The sequence below is a fragment of the Phyllobates terribilis genome, unplaced genomic scaffold (assembly GCF_046119375.1).
Source record: "Phyllobates terribilis strain yellow unplaced genomic scaffold, ASM4611937v1 Scaffold_1__5_contigs__length_1240528914, whole genome shotgun sequence".
NCBI classification, from domain to species: Eukaryota; Metazoa; Chordata; class Amphibia; order Anura; family Dendrobatidae; genus Phyllobates; species Phyllobates terribilis.
The window spans coordinates 257,864,415-257,884,725 of record NW_027362761.1 but is presented as its reverse complement, the minus strand read 5'-3'; positions in this window follow the sequence as shown (position 1 = coordinate 257,884,725).

Below are 20,311 nucleotides of genomic sequence, written 5' to 3'. Positions count from 1 at the left end.
GATGAGGAGACAGACCGCCTCTGAGGATGGCGCGGGAGGACCCAAGGCCGGAGACGGCGCCGAGAAGGGAGCCGAACGCATGGAGGCAGGTAAAGGGGACGTCTATACCCCAAACCGGGACACCGCTTACCTGCCCCAGCTCCCCGTCGCAGAGCCCGAAAGTCCCCCTGCTGTGCCCGAAAACGCCATGTCACCGACGCAGACTAGGCCCCAACCGGAAGCCGCCGCCGCGACCCCTGTGACGCCATGCGCACCGACCCCGAGCGTGGCAAAACAGGAAGTAACACCAGCCTGGTCGCAGGGCCTAGAATTCCCGGGCGTCGCATCACCAACAGCGCCCCCTACCTCCGCGGAGCCTCCGGCCTGGCCGCAAGGCCAGGTAGCCCAGGGCGCCGCCGTCCTAACGGTGCCCTTCACCTTCCAGGTGCCCCAGGCCTGGCCGCAAGGCCTGGGCAACCCGGGCGCCACCACCACCGCGCCCGCACCCGTAAAACCAAGGGTGCCGCGTCTGGGAGAGGACTTGTTTGCCCAGCACACGTGGCCGGACGGGCAGCCTTTCATCTGGCCCCAGAAATATTATGAACTGGAGCACCAGAGGAGAGTTGGGGCCATGTGTGCACCCCTGATTCCGGCTCCGAAGCCCGTGATAAGGATCTCGCCCCCGCTTGAAGAGACCCAATTTGAGTGGGACCCCACCGGAGAAGACCTAATGGGGTTCACTCAGGAAACCAGGGCAGCTGCAGCGGAGCGTGCTGAGTGCTGCCGACAGCAGCTCGAGGAGTTTGCGAGGGAGCGGAGAGAGAGGCGGGTCCGGGAACAACAGGCCCAAATAAGGAGCGCCGAGCAGAAGAGCTGAACCAGGAGGGACCCCCGTGCAGCGCACAGTCCCCGCACCACCGGGACTGTAATTAAGTTCAATATGCAGCATGGGTGGGGCTTCATCAGAGACCACAACACCCCCGGCGACGTCTTTGTCACGCGCAGAGATGTGGAGTCCCATCTGCCGGAGGGGCACAGAGGTCGTGACCTTTATATTGGGGACGAGGTCACCTTTACCCGGCACAAGTGTGCCAAAGGACCTTACGCCCTCCATGTGCATCGCCTGACAGAGGAGGAGCTGCGATGTGAGGAGGAAGAGCAAGAGGATCCGGACGGGTCTGAAGCTGAGAACCCCAAAGAAGGAGCAGGAGGAAGACGTTGTTGAGTACAGCGGAGTAGGTGCTGTAAATAGTTACCCGATCGGGGTATAAAGAAACTGTTATTGCTAATATAGTCCCCGTTGGGACCAGCTGAGTGAACTGTTCACCCGTTTACCCTTAATCCCACAGGCTGAGGACTGTGAGCAGCCATTCCCTTTCCCTCCTTAACTGGCCGAGGACTGAGAGCGGCCATATCCCTGTATATAGTTGCGCGTCCTAAAGCGCCCCCTACCGGTTTTATAGGAAAACCATTTTTCTAGAAAGACTGTCGCACTTTACCCGTTCACATGTTGCACAGTGACCGGAGGAGGAAACAAAAGACGACAAGAATGTTTTATATTTATATAATGTTTTATATGTTTTATATGTTTTATATGTTTATGAAAATTTTGTATGTGATGTGATGTTTTTGTCTTACAGCCCGAGGACGTGCTGTGATTTACCAGGGGGGAATGTAGCACCCTGAGGATTCGGCTGCTACAGGGGTATTGCACCTCAACCCAGAGGTGTGATATTCCACTCCCGGGTAAGGAAGGAGTGTGGAACTGAGCTCGGTAGGCTGCATGCACTACACACATCCCATTTCCGAGGAGCAGACCGACGGTACTCCCACTTAGAAATGTGCAGGTACGACCGAGTCTGTTCCTGGCTGGAGTGGGAGGGGGGTGGTACATCCCAAGTAGTGTAGGGGCAGATAGGGGGAGCAGCCTGGGTAAAGATAGGAGCTCATTGGGTGCTGGTCACCTGAGCTCACACATAGAGGGTGTATATAAGGTGGGCACCAACTAAGAACAGGGTCAGTTGCAGAGAGAAAGTCAGCGAGCGGAGGAGAAGAGAGACCCAGAGTGAGAGAGGAGAAAGAGAGACCCAGAGGGGGAAAAAGAAGAAAAGGACTCCAAGAACCCAACTTAAATCCCCGGGTGAAGAGTCGGCACAGGGTACCGGAACCCAAGCTGGTGGGGGCAAAAACGCTCCCCAGCCAGAGACCGGAGACCGTGGGCAGCGTTTGTCACGGTCACCCACCACATCCACCACGAAGGCATACCACGAGGAGGGTCAGGGAACCCAAGGCCAAGGGTCTCCCAACAGAAGGCCCGAGGGAGCTGGACCTGGGTGGATCAATAGTGGGGACGGCCAGAGAACGGACAGAAGGAGAGCTCAGGGTCACGCTCCGGACTTATTTGGGGGTTGGCTGGATCCAGAACCTGGTGGACGCAGCACGGCTCGGGAGGTCACTCGAAGCTGGAGTGACCGGAACATCAGCAGTGAGTAAACATCCTAAACTGCATAACCCGACTCTGTCTCTGATTGCCGTCTACACTGCATCACCACAACTCCCATCCTCTGCACCTGATCCCCCTGAGGCTATACCCCACCCGTTGGGGGTTATACCATCAATAGCTGCACCAACACCATCAGCCTCAGCGGACCCTGCTGCAGCGGCGGCCATAGTGACCGCAATACAACGGGTGGCGTAGTCGACATTAAGAACTTATTAACATCTGTAGGACTGCCACATACAACTGAGTTTGACACCCTGGGCACGGACCGGGTCACAGCCACTCGGAAGACTACAACCCCCATCTGATCCGGCTCCGGATATTCCCCCTAAAGAATATGGCCCAGGGGGCGCGTCATCACACACGTGCCTTGTATGGCTCACGTGTTGAACCTGGTTGTCCAGCAATTTTTAACCCACCATCCCAGACTAGATGGCCTTCTGCAGAGGGCACGGTCGCTGTGTGCTCACTTCCGCCGTTCGCATCCCGCAGCTCAGCGACTTACATCTCTACAGAAGTCGTTGGGCCTGCCACTTCACCGGCTAAAATGCGATGTGCCTACCCGGTGGAATTCAACTCTGCACATGTTGCAGCGACTGTGGCAGCACCGACAAGCCCTGGTGCAATACGTTCTGACGTATAGCCTGGGCCAACGAGATTCAGAGGTGGGGCAAATCACGCTGGAGGAGTGGTCTCAGATCAGGGACCTATGCACCCTTCTGCACAGTTTTGAAATGGCGACGAAGATGTTTAGTGCTGACGATGCCATTATCAGCATGACTATTCCGGTGATTTACATGCTGGAGCACATGTTAAACAGAATTCGGAGTCAGGTGGTGGCACAAGAGGAGGTGGAGGAAGTAGAGGAGGAGGAGTTGTATGCGGAAGGGCTAACATCTGCAAGGTCCAGACGGTCGGCAGCACCAAGGCGGCAGGCATGTGAGGGTGGGGGAGATGGTTTTACCAGGGCGCATGGTAGCAGCCAAACTAGTGAGGAAGGTGCAGGAGCCCAGGAAGAAGTGGAGGACGAACTGATGGAAGACTCATCAGATGAGGGAGACCTTGATCACATTTCTGTTGTGCGAGGTTTGGGGGAGAGGACAGAGGAAGGAAGCATGATTGTTACCTCGCCACCAACACAACAGGGACTTGGTGCTCCTGGATGCGCAACACACATGAGTGCCTTCTTGCTGCACTACCTGCAACATGACCCTCGAATTTTGAGAATTAGAAATAATCCTGACTACTGGGTTGCCACACTGTTAGATCCCCGGTACAAAAGTAAATTTGCCGAAATTATTCCTGCCATAGAAAGGGATGCACGCATGCAGGAGTATCAGCAGAGACTGTTGCAGAATCTTACATGTGCTTTTCCACAAAATACCAGTGGTGCACGTAGTGAATCTCACAGTTCCAACTTGCCAACCGTGGGACCATCAAGTGTTCAGCACTCAAACCGTAACAGAACCACAGTATCTGCTGGTAACATCAATTTTGCGGAATCATTTCACCACTTTTTTAGCCCATCCTTTGCAAGGCCACAGGAGACAAGAAGTCTGACACATAGTCAACGCCTAGAGACGATGGTACAGGAGTATCTCCAAGTAAACATTGAAGCCACGACTGTGTCACTGGACCCTTGCTCTTTTTGGGCTTCCAATCTGGATAAATGGCCGGAGCTAGCCACTTGCGCCTTGGAGATCTTGTCATGCCCCGCAGCCAGCGTTCTGTCTGAACGTGTGTTCAGCGCTGCTGGTGGTGTGCTGACAGATAAGCGCACGCGGCTCTCCACTGATAATGTAGACAGACTCACGTTCATAAAGATGAACAAATCATGGATCCGAAACGACTTTTCTACCCCTGTGTCATCCTGGGGAGAGTAAAAGCTTGATGATTGGTTAAAATCACCCTACCAACCATTTTAAGCTTTCAAATTACTAATCATGTTTATCTGTATCTTGACTGGAAAATAATTTGGGCTTTGTAGCAGTGTGCAGCACTGATCCTATTAGGCCATCTATACTAAAGCTTCACCAGATTTAAAATTAAAAATAATTTTTAGCTGCATCTAGCCCGGAAAATAATTTTGGGGCTCCGAGATGCGCAAGACACATAAGTGCCTTCTTGCTGCACTACCTGCAGCATGACCCTCATATTGTCAGAATTCGAAGTAATCATGACTACTGGGTTGCCACACTCTTAGATCCCCCAAACTTTTCGATCAACCTTTTCATTTTAATAAAGACCAAAAAAATGGTCATTTTTGAAATTATAAGCATTAGCAGGTTGTTAGAAACTGAAATCAAACAGTTTTCAACTCAAAACTTTATTCTAGGTGATGTTACATTTTCACATAGGACCCCTTGTTCGAAAGGAGCTTCTGAACTCTCTCCATAAGTTTGTCCCCTTTTATGCCCATATCAGCCAGAGATGCAGATGTTTTATGTGCAGCATGAGATGGTGCATTATCATGCAGAAAAATGATCTTGCTGTGAAATACACGGTTCTTCTTCTTGAACCATGGCAGGAAGTGCTGTTTGAGAAAATCCACATACATTATGGAGTTCATCTTTAGCGCCTTCAGGGATCCTAAAGGGGCCGACAATCTCTCTCCCCATGATTCCAGCCCAAAACATTACTCCACCTCCTCCTTGTTGGCGCTGTAGCCGTGTTTGCGTGGGGTGTCCATCAACCAGCCATCCTCCACTCCATCCATCTGGACCATCGAGCGCTGCACGGCACTCATCCGTGAACAAAACTGTTTTGAAATCAGTCTTCATGTAATGTTTGGCCCACTGGAGCCGTTTCTGCTTGTGTGCAGTGGATAGAGGAGGTCGACAGGATGGCTTACGCACAGCTGCAAACCTCTGAAGGACTTTGCATCTTGTTGTTTGGGGGACGTTTGAGGCACCAGCAGCTTCAAAAACTTGTCTGCTGCAATGACAAGGCTTTTTTGCCGCTGCTCTTTTAACCTGACGTAATTGCCTGTAGGAAAGAGTCCTCAATTTGCCCTTATCAGCACGCACACGTGTGTACTGTGAATCAGCTACATACTTCTTGATTGCCAAGACACTTCATCCTGATCATCGCACAATGTTGATTGTAGTCATGACTTGACCTAAACACTCCACAATTTGTTGCTTCTCAGCAGCCGACACATCCTTTTTCTTTCCCATTTTGGCAGAAAATGTAGGCTGCTTAATAATGTGAGAGAGCCTTCTTAAGTAGTCTTGCCTTTCATTGGACACACCTGCCAAACTAATTAGCACAGGTGTCTGCAATTGCTTACAGTGATATAAAGAGCCCTGACACACATCACCATCAATGAGTTTAACTGACAAACAAATTCTTCCCTTATCACTCCTAAACACTTTTTGCATAATAATTTGGAACGCAGTGTACATGTGCTTTTCCACAAAACACCAGCGGTTCACGTAGTGAATCTTACAGTTCTAACTTGCCAACCGTGGTCTGTATGGAGTTGTTCAATAAAGGGCCCAAAATTAAGTATTTGATACCCTGTGAGGGACAGGCAAAGGGAAAGTTGGACTGGATGGAATCCTATATGGATTTGGGGAGGGAGACATCGAGGGCCTCAGACTTCGCTGCATTGATTTTAAAATTTGACCATGTAACAAAGTGATCTATTTCAGCCATAACAGCATGGATGGATATATGTGATTGAGTGATATATACTAGGACATCATCAGCAAATAGAGAGCACTTGTACTCGGTGCCTCCCACCTCAATCCACCTAATATTGGGGTTATGGCGAATTGATGAGAGCAGGTGCTCCGTCACTAGGATGTATAAGAGAGGGGACAGAGGACATCCCTGCCTTGTCCCATTGGTGATTGTGAAAGGTGATGAAAATGTTCTGACGCACCCCCTGGGCCTTGGGACACCCGGAGCCGGACCCTTTTTGGTGGATGCTGGTGGTTGTAGTCTTCGTGGCGGCGACCCGGTTCCGTGGCTCAGGGCGGTCAAACCAGTGGCGGAACTATTTATGTGGTTTTGATGTTTAAATGTACGACTACGCCACCCGTGGATTGCGGTCAGAGTGAACCGCCGCTACAGGGCAGACCGCTGAGGCTGGTGTTGTGGGTGCAGCAGAGCGTAGCATAACTCCCCACGGGAGGAGTATAGCCTCAGGGCAGTGTATGCGGAGGATGGGGGTGATGGTGCAGGGCAGCAGCAGTAACGACACGGAGTCAGTGATGCAGTTCAGGGCCTTTACTCACAGTTCTTATTATCCAGACCACGGCTGCAGGTAACGGCTGCCCACGTCGTACTGTGCTCACCAGGTGAGGGGCTCAGACAACTCCCAGATAACTTTGGAGCACTTCACAGGACCCCCTTTGTGTGTCCTTTGTCTGGCCTTTCTTACCAACACTTCTGTCCGGCTGCCTCGGGCCTCCTCTTGGTAAACTTGGCGCCAGTTTCCCTGACCCTATGTGGTGCCTTCCTAGCGGGTGTAGCGAGGGGCTGCGCCACATAAAATGTCAGAGCCTCCGGTTTCTAGCTGAGGGACGTTTCCTGCCTCCACTAGTTCGGGGACCGGTCTCCCCCTTTGGCCTGACCCCTCCACGCAGGTGGATTCGGGCGTGCGGTGGCGACTCGCCCGTCCGCACCCCTGGGATCCCTTCATTCCTCGTTCCTGGAGCCTTCTCCGCTCCTCTTCCTTCCTTCTCCCTCTTCCAGGCCTGGGCCTCTGTTACTAGGCCCGCCTCCGGAGCAGAGCTCATGCAGAGCCCCTGCTCCCTGCCACTTCTGCTCAGACTTCTCTGCACTGAACTAAGATGGTGCCCACCTTTTATACTCCCTTCTCAATGCACCCAGGAACTGCTTCCTCCCTGCTCCTGCACTACCGGGTTCCCCTTCCTCAGTGTTCCCTCCCCCCACTCCAGCCAGGGACAGGGACTGTCGTGCCCATCTCAGGGGCATATTGGTCGCCCTGCCCCACGGCAATGTGGTGTAATGCATGCAGGTGTCGGGTCCTGATCCACACTCCATCCTTACCTGAGAGTGAGATATCACACCTCTGGGTGAGGTGCAATACGTCTGTATCAACCGAGCCCTCAGGGTGCTACAGTTCCATTTATCTTCAGCCTAGGTGACGTATTGTGATACAGGGCCGTGATTTTGGCTATAAAAGGGTCCCCTAGACCTCTACCCCAAGCTTTTTAAGAGAATCATATATGGCGTGCCAGGAGACTCTATGGAATGCTTTCTCAGCATCCAACGAGAGTATCTAATTACAAATTTTTAACTGCATCTAGCCCAGGAAATACTTTGTGCCTAGTAGCAGTGTCTGCTAGTCAGCGGATTATCCCGGCTGTTAAGCAAGCTACACCACCTGTAGTTTAGACACTTAATTTTTTCAAAGGAAATGCTTCGGGACCATGGGATACTTAGTGAAGAGCATCAGGAGGCACCCCAAGGCATAGGGGCTGGGACTGGCAGTAGGATGCCTTGCGGTGGACAGCCGAGCTCGATCCTTATAAAAGCTTTTTAACTGCAGCAGCTTTAGTGGACGCTACTGGAGCTGGAATTACGCGGCTGCTGGCATGAGACTTGCCCTCCAATAGATCCTTGTAAATGGATTTAAAGTGTATTCATTCAAATTAGAGAGACAATTTAAATTAAAAAGCTTAGAGCTGCCTCCACCACAGGGGGGCTCGCTCGACCCACCAGCGGACAGGCACCAGTATTGGGAGAGGGGGGCTGGCCATCAGGGTTCACCGCGGCTCTGGCACAAACCCGGCGACACGGAGGTGGCACGGGCAGGAGCGGAGTGGCCGTGTCGGCTTCCCACTTTTTGGATTTTAGAAGGGCATGACATGCCTATATCTGTGTCTCCCCCTCCTTTTACTCCTCCACCTCTTTTATTTTCGCATGACTATATGTACTTGTCACTTTTCCATGTGTTAGTTATGTCTTCTGAGCAGTTTGTCAGCTTTTGGACACCTTTGAAGGTGTTTTCTATGTGTTTCTATGTGTTTTTGTTTGCCTGCCATTGGTTTTAACGGTGTTCGAAGGTGTTCGACGAACCGAACCGAACTCGAACACTACGGGGGTGGCTCAACACTAGTCCTGACGTGTTGCGGTCGGGTTAGCCGACTCTATGGTGCCTACAGTTTAGGTGACTCCTATGTGGGCTGCGGTATCTGGCAATGAAGGCTGGTTCCATAGTGCCAATAGGACAAGCACCCCCTGTAGGACTGTGGGTTTCGGTAACTGCGGCCGGCTCGCGGCCTTGCAACTTTTTTTTACATGGGTACCTTCTGCTAGCCATCCGGGATCCTGTACCGTCAGCTGGTTCTCGGCAGTGCCTTTGGCTTAGGTGCCTCCTTCGCGGTATCCAAGTTCCTCCAACGTCTGCAGGTCCTTGGTAGTGCTTTCTGGCACAGGTACCTCCTGCTTAGTAACCGAGTTCCAGTACCGTCAGCTGGTCTTCGGTAGTTCCATTGGCTCTTGTACCTTCTGCTGCCCATCCGGGTTCCAGTACCGTCAGCTGGTTCTCGGCAGTGTCTTGGGCACGGGTACTCCCTCCTGCCCAGCCTGGTTCCAGCACGCCAGCTGTTTCCGGGTAGTGTCAACGTCACTTTGCCTCCAATGCGTTGTCCTGTCGTGTTGCGGTCGGGTTAGCCGACTCTATGGTGCCTGCAGTTTAGGTGACTCCTATGTGGGATGCGGGATCTGGCAATGAAGGCTGGTTCCATAGTGCCAATAGGACAAGCACCCCTTGTAGGACTGTGGGTTTCGTTAACTGCGGCCGGCTCTCGGCCTTGCAACTTTTTTTTACATGGCTACCTTCTGCTACCCATCCGGGTTCCGTCAGCTGGTTCTCAGCAGTGCCTTTGGCTTAGGTGCCTCCTTCTCGGTATCCAAGTTCCACCAACGTCTGCTGGTCCTTGGTACTGCTTTCTGGCACAGGTACCTCCTGCTTAGTAACTGAGTTCCAGAACCGTCAGCTGGTCCTCGGTAGTTCCATTAGCTCTTGTACCTTCCAGTACCATCAGCTGGTTCTCGGCAGTTCCTCAGCCTTCTTGTACCTTCTGCTACATTTCCAAGTTCAATCTTTTTGAAATGGTTCTTGGTAATCACTCTGGATCTCCCTGACGAGGACCCTGAAGACGACGACCCTGAAGACCAACCTGAAGAAGACGACGACCCTGAAGACGAGGACCCTGAAGACCACCCCGAAGAAGACGAGGACCCTGAAGATGACAACCCTGAAGACGACGACCCTGAAGACCACCCCAAAGAAGACGAGGACCCCGAAGACGATGACCCTGAACACGAGGACCCTGAAGACCACCCTGAAGAAGACGAGGACCCAGAAGACGACGGCCCTGAAGAAGAGGACCCTGAAGACCACCCCGAAGAAGACGAGGACCCCGAAGACGACGACCCTGAAGACGAGGACCCTGAAGACCACCCCGAAGAAGACGAGGACCCCGAAGATGACGACCCTGAAGACGATGACCCTGAAGACCACCCCGAAGAAGACCAAGAAGATGACCCTGAAGAAGTTGACTAAGAGGACAAAGAACAAGAAGACAACGACCAAGATACAGAAGAACAAGAGACAGAAAACCAAGAAGCAGAAGTACAAGAAGCTGCAGAACAAAAAGCGGGAGAACATTAAGCATAAGACTAAAAATCAGAGCAAAAGATATTATCTAAATTATAAGCAGAAGATGACTAAGCAGTGTATGGGGGTGAGTCCTTTCCTCCTCGTGGTGCTCCTGGAAAAGGCCTGCTGCTGCAGGCCAAACTGAACGCGGACAAATCCTGTTGTAAATCTTTTGTGACGGGCAGTCCGAAAGGTGTAATGTTCAAACTTTTATAGATAACAACTACAGGAATGCCTGTCACAAATAAGAATATGATGAAGAAGAAGAATATGAAGAAGATGAAGAAGTAGAATATGAAGAAGAACAATAGTTGAATAAGAAGAATATGAAGAATGTAAAAAAAAAGAATAATACGAAGAAGGTGAAGAAGAAGAAGATGAAGAAGGTGAAGAAGAATTTGATGATAAAGATGCTGATGCTGAGGATGATGAAGGAGAAAGCGTGGGAGAAGTAAAAAAGAAGGTGAAGAGCATGGAAGTAGTGAAACATAAATATCTGACAAAATATAAAAAAGCTTAACATAGTCAATATTTCCGTAACTCCGAACGTCTTAAAAAAAATATTAATTCCTGCTATTCCATTTGATTGGGCTGAACCTCTATGCCTTTATTGTCTCCTCCACCTCCCCCAATACATTCTACATTATTCTTAGTTGTTTTCCTTCATGTAGAATTAACCTACAAGGAAAGAAAGGGTTTATTTTTATTCCGATATTTCAGTCCCATTGACTTACATTGGTTTACGGTATCGGAATCGGCGATATCCGATACTTTTTGGGTATCGGTCCGATCCAATCCGATCCGATATTTCCCGATATCGGAAGGTATCGCTCAACACTAATGGTAGCCCCTCATCCCTATCCTGGTATGCATGGTACCTCCTCATCCCTATCCTGGTATGCATGGTAACCCCTCATCCGTATCCTGGTATGCATGGCCCCTCATCCATATCCTGGTATGCATGGCCCCTCATCCCTATCCTGGTATGCATGGTACCCCTTATCCCTATCCTGGTATGCATGGTACCCCCTCTTCCCTATCATGGTATGCATGGTACCCTCTCATCCCCAATCCTGGTATGCATGGCATCCCTCATCCCCAATCCTTGTATGCATGGCACCCCTTATCCCAATTCTGGAATGCTTGGCACCCCATCCCTCATCCTGTTATGCATGGCCCCGTCATCCCCAATCCTGGTATGCATGGCAGCCCTCATCCCAATTCTGGTATGCATGGCACTCCATCCCTCATCCTGGTATGCATGGCTCCCTCATCCCCAATCCAGGTATGTATGCCCCCCTCAGCCATATCCTGGTATGCATGGGCACCTCACCCCCATCCTGGTATGTCTGGCACTCCTCATCCTCCAATCCTGGTATGCATTGCTCCCTCATGCCTCATCCAGGTATGCATGGTACCCCATCCCTCATCCCTATCTTGGTATGTATGGTAGCCCCTCATCCCTATCCTGGTATGCATAGTACCCCCTCATCCCTGTCCTGGTATGCATGGTACCCCCTCATCTGTATCCTGGTATGAATGGCCCCTCATCCGTATCCTGGTATGCATAGCCCCTCATCCCTATCATGGTACACATGGTACCCCTTCATCCCTATCCTGGTATGCATGGTACCCCCTCATCCCTATCCTGGTATGCATGGTACCCCTCATCCCTATCCTGGTATGCATGGTACCCCTCATCCCTATCCTGGTATGCATGGCACCCCTCATCCCCAATCCTGGTATGCATGGCACCCCTCATCCCCAATCCTGGTATATATGGCACACCTCATCCCTATCCTGGTATGCATGGCACCACTCATCCCAATCCTGGTATGCATGGTACCCCTCACCCCCATCTTGATATGCATGGCACTCCTCATCCCCCAATCCTGGTATGCATGGCACCCCATCCCTCATTCTGGCATGCATTGCTCCCTCATGCCTCATCCTGGTATGCATGTTACCCCTCATCCTGGCATGCATTGTACCCTCATCCCTATCCTGGTATGCATGATACCCCTTCATCCCTATCCTGATATGCATGGTACCCCCTCATCCCCAATCCTGGTGTGCATGGTACCCCCTTATCCCTATCCTTGTATGCATGGTACCCCCTCATCCCCAATCCTGGTATGTATGGAACCCCCTCATCCCCAATACTGGTATGCATGGCACCCCTCATCCCCAATCCTGGCATGTATGGCTCCCCTCATATCAATCCTGGTATGCATGGTACCCCTCACCCCCCAATCCTGGTATGCATGGTACCTCATCCCTCATCCCTATCTTGGTATGTATGGTACCCCTCATCCTGGTATGCATGGCACCCCTCATCCCATTCCTAGTAAGCATGGCACCCCTCACCCTTATCCTGGTATGTGTGGTACCCCCTCATCCATATCCTGGAATACATGGTACCCCCTCATCCCAATCCTGGTATGCATTTCACCCCTCATCCCTATCCTGGTATACATGGCACTGCCTCATCCCTATCCTGGTATGCATGGTACCCCATCCCTCATCCTGGTATGCATGGCACCCCCTCATCCCTATCCTGGTATGCATGGTACCCCCTCATCCGTATCCTGGTATGCATGGCCCCTCATCCCTATCATGGTATGCATGGTACCCCTTCATCCCTATCCTGATATGCATGGTACCCCCTCATCCCCAATCCTGGTATGTATGGCACCCCCTCATCTCCAATCCTGGTATGCATGGCACACCTCATCCCCAATCCTGGCATATATGGCACCCATTATTCCCTATCCTGGTATGTATGGCACCCATCATATCAATCCTGGTATGCATAATACCCCTCATTCCCATCCTGGCATGCATGGCACCCCTCATCCCCCAATACTGCTTTGTATGGTACCCCTCATCCCTATCCTGGTATGTATGGTACTCCATCCCTCATCCTGAAATGTATGGTACCCCTTATACATATCCTGATATGCATGGCACCCCTCATCCCAATTCTGGTATGCATGGCACCCCTCATCCTTATCCTGGTATGCGTGGTACCCCCTCATCCATATCCTGGTATACATAGTACCTCCTCATCTCAATCCTGGTATGCATTGCACTCCTCATCACTGTCCTGGTATGCATGATACACCCTAATCCGTATTCTGGCATGCATGGTACCCCCTCGTCCCTATCCTGGTATGCATGGCACCCCTCATCCCTATCCTGGTATGCATGGCACCCCCTTATCCCTATCCTTGTATGCATGGTACCCCCTCATCCCCAATCCCGGTATGTATGGAACCCCCTCATCCCCAATCCTGGTATGCATGGCACCCCTCATCCCCAATCCTGGCATGTATGGCTCCCCTCATATCAATCCTGGTATGCATGGTACCCCTCATCCCCCAATTCTGGTATGCATGGTACCTCATCCCTCATCCCTATCTTGGTATGTATGGTACCCCTCATCCTGGTATGCATGGCACCCCTCATCCCATTCCTAGTAAGCATGGCACCCCTCACCCTTATCCTGGTATGTGTGGTACCCCCTCATCCATATCCTGGTATACATGGTACCCCCTCATCCCAATCCTGGTATGCATTGCACCCCTCATCCCTATCCTGGTATACATGGCACCGCCTCATCCCTATCCTGGTATGCATGGTACCCCATCCCTCATCCTGGTATGCATGGCACCCCCTCATCCCTATCCTGGTATGCATGGTACCCCCTCATCCGTATCCTGGTATGCATGGCCCCTCATCCCTATCATGGTATGCATGGTACCCCTTCATCCCTATCCTGATATGCATGGTACCCCCCCATCCCCAATCCTGGTATGTATGGCACCCCCTCATCTCCAATCCTGGTATGCATGGCACCCCTCATCCCCAATCCTGGCATATATGGCACCCATTATTCCCTATCCTGGTATGTATGGCACCCCTCATATCAATCCTGGTATGCATAATACCCCTCATTCCCATCCTGGCATGCATGGCACCCCTCATCCCCCAATACTGCTTTGTATGGTACCCCTCATCCCTATCCTGGTATGTATGGTACTCCATCCCTCATCCTGATATGTATGGTACCCCTTATACATATCCTGATATGCATGGCACCCCTCATCCCAATTCTGGTATGCATCGCACCCCTCATCCTTATCCTGGTATGCGTGGTACCCCCTCATTCATATCCTGGTATACATGGTACCTCCTCATCTCAATCCTGGTATGCATTGCACCCCTCATCACTGTCCTGGTATGCATGGTACACCCTAATCCGTATTCTGGCATGCATGGTACCCCCTCGTCCCTATCCTGGTATGCATGGCACCCCTCATCCCTATCCTGGTATGCATGGCACCCCTCATCCCTATCCTGGTATGCATGGTACCCCATCCCACATCCTGGTATGCATGGCACCTCTCATCCCTATCCTGGTATGGATGGTACCCTTCTTTCCTATCCTGGTATGCATGGCCCTCTCATCCCTATCCTGGTATGCATGGTACCTAGTGTTGAGCGAGCATTAAAATACTCGAGTGCTCGAAGCTCGGGCCGAACTCACCTTGATACTCGGGTGCTCGACCCAAGCAACGAGCCCAATGTTAGTCTATGGGAGATCCGAGCATTTTTGCGGCGGCACCCCCGGCAGTCTGTAGAAAGCCTAAAAAGTGCCCAAAACGATAGTGACAGTGCTAAAATGACATGGGGACAGCATGGGGATCGCCCCAGGAAGCATTTCTGACCCCCAGGTCACTGCTGTCAACAATGTGGTCAGAGGTATTAAGCCACTTTTACGGGCTCACAATAAAACGTTCAAAAAACGAAACTGAAACTGTTTTCCTGTGAAATATGTTAAGGAACATCCTTTCCAGGGTAAAGACTTGTGTATAAGGTAAAATAAATAACCAAAAACAAAAATACTCCTCCACACCTTGGCTATGTTCACAAGTAGCATTTTTTATGGGTTTTTGCACTTTTGTATTGCTTTCAACCGTGACAAATGCATTCACCGGGAAATGTCATTTTAACATTTTACAACCTTATCTGGCCATGTGCTGTGTGACACTTGCATACAGTGCTGAAAAGAAATGGGAACAGCATGGGGAAGACCCCTGGAAGCATCTCTGACACCCAGGTCACTGCCTGAAAGTGTGTCCATCAGAAGTGATCCTTGCCGCATCAGAAGATACAGACTTGCAATTTGAGCAGAAGCAGCACACAGGACTATAATGCAGTGTTTGTTGGTATAACCACTGCCTCTCCTATACAGCCTGCCTGCCTGATATCTGGGATGGATATTAGTCCTCAGAAGTACTGTTTGTTTGATTTTGCATGCTTTAGAAACCCTACACTACCTATTTCGCAGTATAAATCTCTCCCTAGCTCAGCAGCACTCTCCCTACACTGTCTGATCCAAAGCGAGTGTGTCCAAGATGGCGGCGCCCGTTTTCAAATACTCGAGGTGACGCTGTGCGGCCAGCCAATCACTGTAATCCCCACAACTAACATGGCTGCGGCATTACATTGACTGGCTGGCAATCCCTGCATGTTCATTGGCTCTGCAAAGAGCGCCAAACATGCAGGGCGGAGAACTGAGCTCCCGCCCGAGTAACCCGAAAATGCTCGGTGCTCGCCGAACATCCCGAGTAGTGAGATGCTCGGGCGAGTACCGAGCAGTGTCGAGCATGCTTGCTCAACACTAATGGTACCCCATCCCTCATCCTGGTATGCATGGTACCCCCTCATCTGTAATCTGGTATGCATGGTGGCCCCTCATCCCTATCCTGGTATGCATGGTACCCCATCCCTCATCCTGGTATGCATGACACCCCCTCATCCCTATCCTGTTATACATGGTACCCCCTCATCCGTATGCTGGTATGCATGGTGGCCACTCATCCCTATCCTGGTATGCATGGTACCCCTCATCCCTATCACATTGCAGATACACAAAAAAATAAACACTTATAATCACCTTTCTTCCCTGTGCTCCAGCACTGAATCCAGTTCTACCGGAGGCCGGGGGCGGAGTGTGGTGCCGGAGTACGAGCATGCCCTTACCGCTCTGTCCGGCGCCATTTTGCTGAAGACACACTGCAAATGTGTCTTCAGTAAAATGGTGCCAGAGAGCGCTGTGCGCATGCGCTGATTCCGACGCTGCACTCCTCCCCCGGCCTCCGGACCCAACAGAGGCACCGCGGCAACACTCCTCCTGGTAAGGTAAGTATGTAAGTATGGCGCCGGAGATCACGGTATGAGTTCAGTGCCTATGCATACCGCGATCTCCGGAGCCATACACACTCCTCTTACCTGTAACGGCTCGATGCGTTCTTCTGTCTGGAGCCAGACTGCGCAGGCGTGTCTTGCTTGCATAGTCTATAAAGGCTTCAGACCGATGGACGCATCTACGATTATATTATAGATATACAGTGGCTACGGAAAGTATTCAGACCCCTTTACATTTTTCACTCTTTGTTTCATTGCAGCCATTTGGTAAATTCTAAAAAGTTCATTTTTTTCCTCATCATACACTCTGCACCCCATCTTGACTGAAAAAACAGAAATATAGAAATTTTTGCAAATTTATTAAAAAAGAAAAACTAAAGTATCACACGGTCATAAGTATTCAGACCTTTTGCTCAGACACTCATATTTAAGTCACATGCTGTTAATTTCCTTGTGATCCTCTTTGAGATGGTTCTACTCCTTCATTGGAGACCAGCTGTGTTTAATTAAACTGATAGGACTTGATTTGCAAAGGCACACACCTGTCTATATAAGACCTCACAGCTCACAGTGCATGTCAGACCAAATGAAAAGCATGAGCTCAAAGGAACTGCCCAAGGAGCTCAGAGACAGAATTGTGGCAAGGCACAGATCTGGCCAAGGTTATAAAATAATTTCTGCATTACTCAAGGTTCCTAAGAGCACAGTGGCCTCCATAATCCTTAAATGGAAGAAGTTTGGGACCACCAGAAGTCTTCCTTGACCTGGCCGTCCAGCCAAACTGAGCAATCGTAGGAGAAGAGGCTTGGTGAGAGAGGTAAAGAAGAACCCAAGATCACCATAGCTGAGCTCCAGAGTGGCAGAGTGGCCCGATGGAAGCCTCTCCTCAGTGCAAGACATATGAAAGCCCGCACAGAGTTTGCTCAAAAACACATGAAGGACTCCCAGACTATGAGAAATAAGATTCTCTGGTCTGATGAGAGAAAGATAGAACTTTATGGTGATAATTCTAAGCGGTATGTGTGGAGAAAACCAGGCACTTCTCATCACCTGCCCAATACAATCACAACAGTGAAACATGGTGGTGGCAGCATCATGCTATGGGGGTGTTTTTCAACTGCAGGGACAGGACGACTGGTTGCAATTGAAGGAAACATAAATGCGGTCAAGTACAGAGATATCCTGGATGAAAACCTCTGGAGTGCACTGAACCTCAGACTTGGCCAAAGGTTCACCTTCCAACAAGACAAAGACCCTAAGCACACAGCTAAAATCACAAAGGAGTGGCTTCAGAACATCTCTGACCATTTTTGACTGGCCCGGCCAGAGCCCTGACCTAAACCCAATTGAGCATCTCTGGAGAGACCTGAAAATGACTGTTCACCAACGTTCACCATCCAACCTGACGGAACTGGAGAGGATCTGCAAGGAAGAATGGCAGAGGATCCCCAAATCCAGATGTGAAAAACTTGTTGCATCATTCCCAAGAAGAATCATGGCTGTACTAGCTCAACAGGGTGCTTCTACTCAATACTGAGCAAAGGGTCTGAATACTTATGACAATGTGATATTTCAGTTTTTCTTTTTTAATAAATTTGCAAAAATTTCTACATTTGTTTTTTGTTCAGTCAAGATGAGGCGCAGAGTGTACTTTAATGAGAAAAAAAGGAACTTTTTAGAATGGCTGCAATGAAACAGACAGTGAAAAATTTAAAGGGGTCTGAATACTTTCCGTACCCACTGTATATATACAGTACAGACCAAAAGTTTGGACACACCTTCTCATTTAAAGATTTTTCTGTATTTTCATGACTATGAAAATTGTACATTCACACTGAAGGCATCAAAACTATGAATTAACACATGTGGAAATATATACTTAACAAAAAAGTGTGAAACAGCTGAAAATATGTCTTATATTCTAGGTTCTTCAAAGTAGCCACCTTTTGCTTTGATGACTGTTTTGCACACTCTTGGCATTCTCTTGATGAGCTTCAAGAGGTAGTCACCGGAAATGGTCTTCCAACAATCTTGAAGGAGTTCCCAGAGATGCTTAGCACTTGTTGGCCCTTTTGCCTTCACTCTGCGGTCCAGCTCACCCCAAACCATCTTGATTGGGTTCAGGTCTGGTGACTGTGGAGGCCAGGTCATCTGGCATAGCACCCCATCACTCTCCTACTTGGTCAAATAGCCCTTACACAGCCTGGAGGTGTGTTTGGGGTCATTGTCCTGTTGTCCTGTTGAAAAATAAATGATGGTCCAACTAAACGCAAACCGGATGGAATAGCATGCCGCTGCAAGATGCTGTGGTAGCTATGCTGGTTCAGTATGCCTTCAATTTTGAATAAATCCCCAACAGTGTCACCGGCAAAGCACCCTCACACCATCACACCTCCTCCTCCATGCTTCACGATTGGGAACCAGGCATGTAGAGTCCATCCGTTCACCTTTTCTGCATCTCACAAAGACACCGTGGTTGGAACCAAAGATCTCAAATTTGGACTCATCAGACCAAAGCACATATTTCCACTGGTCTACTGTCCATTCCTTGTGTTCTATAGCCCAAACAAGTCTCTTCTGCTTGTTGGCTGTCCTTAGCAGTGGTTTCCTATTAGCTATTTTACCATGAAGGCCTGCTGCACAAAGTCTCCTCTTAACAGTTGTTGTAGAGATGTGTCTGCTGCTAGAACTTTGTGTGGCATTGACCTGGTCTCTAATCTGAGCTGCTGTTAACCTGCGATTTCTGAGGCTGGTGACTCGGATAAACTTATCCTCAGAAGCAGAGGTGACTCTTGGTCTTCCTTTCCTGGGGCGGTCCCCATGTGAGCCAGTTTCCTTGTAGCGCTTGATGGTTTTTGCAACTGCACTTGGAGACAAAGTTTGACTGACCTTCATTTCTTAAAGTAATGATGGCCACTTGCTTTTCTTTACTTAGCTGCTTTTTTCTTGCCATAATACAAACTCTAACAGTCTATTCAGTAGGACTATCAGCTGTGTATCCACCTGACTTCTGCACAACACAACTGATGGTCCCAACCCCATTTATAAGGCAAGAAATCCCACTTATTAAACCTGACAGGGCACACCTGTGACGTGAAAACCATTTCCGGTGACTACCTCTTGAAGCTCATCAAGAGAATGCCAAGAGTGTGCAAAGCAGTCATCAAAGCTAAAGGTGGCTACTTTGAAGAACCTAGAATGTAAGACATATTTTCAGTTGTTTGACACTTTTTTGTAAAGTATATTATTCCACATGTGTTAATTCATAGTTTTGATGCCTTCAGTGTGAATGTACAATTTTCATAGTCATGAAAATACAGAAAAATCTTTAAATGAGAAGGTGTGTCCAAACTTTTGGTCTGTACTGTATATATATATATATATATATATATATATATATATATATATATATATATATATATTGTACATAATCTAAATCTAAGTTATTTTTTCAAGAGCTAATAGTTTTTTTTAACTTGGAGTAAATTAGTTTAGGAAGGTTAAGAATTTAATAATTCTGTTTTCTGGAATACAGTGCATTCACTAATTTTAACTTAGTGCATTAATTAGGCTGTTAAACTTTTATTGATCAGTTCTCTGTTCCACCTACTTCTTCAAGTGCCCACTCTAGCGCACTTTAGTTTAACTAAGTCTGATCAGGCTGTATCAGATTTGCTGTGTAACTTTATTTCATGCTATATATTTATTAGATAGTATAGGTTGAATTCTTTCGTTCTTGGAGGAGAATACTCTCATGCGGTCAATTTCTAATAACACAAGTCAAAGATGCCCTCCCTATGGGGTTTCTTCTTGCTAATTGTTGTGCTACTGGTAGGACATAAGGAAAGCGTGGATTATAAAGTTAATCAGTTTGCCCCTAGTCTTAACAGCAGCACAAGTTTCTATTTTACAGTAAACACGAAGTGGAAGTGGCTAAATGTCAATTATAGAGTTAGACTAGGCTAGTTCATTAGTGTTTA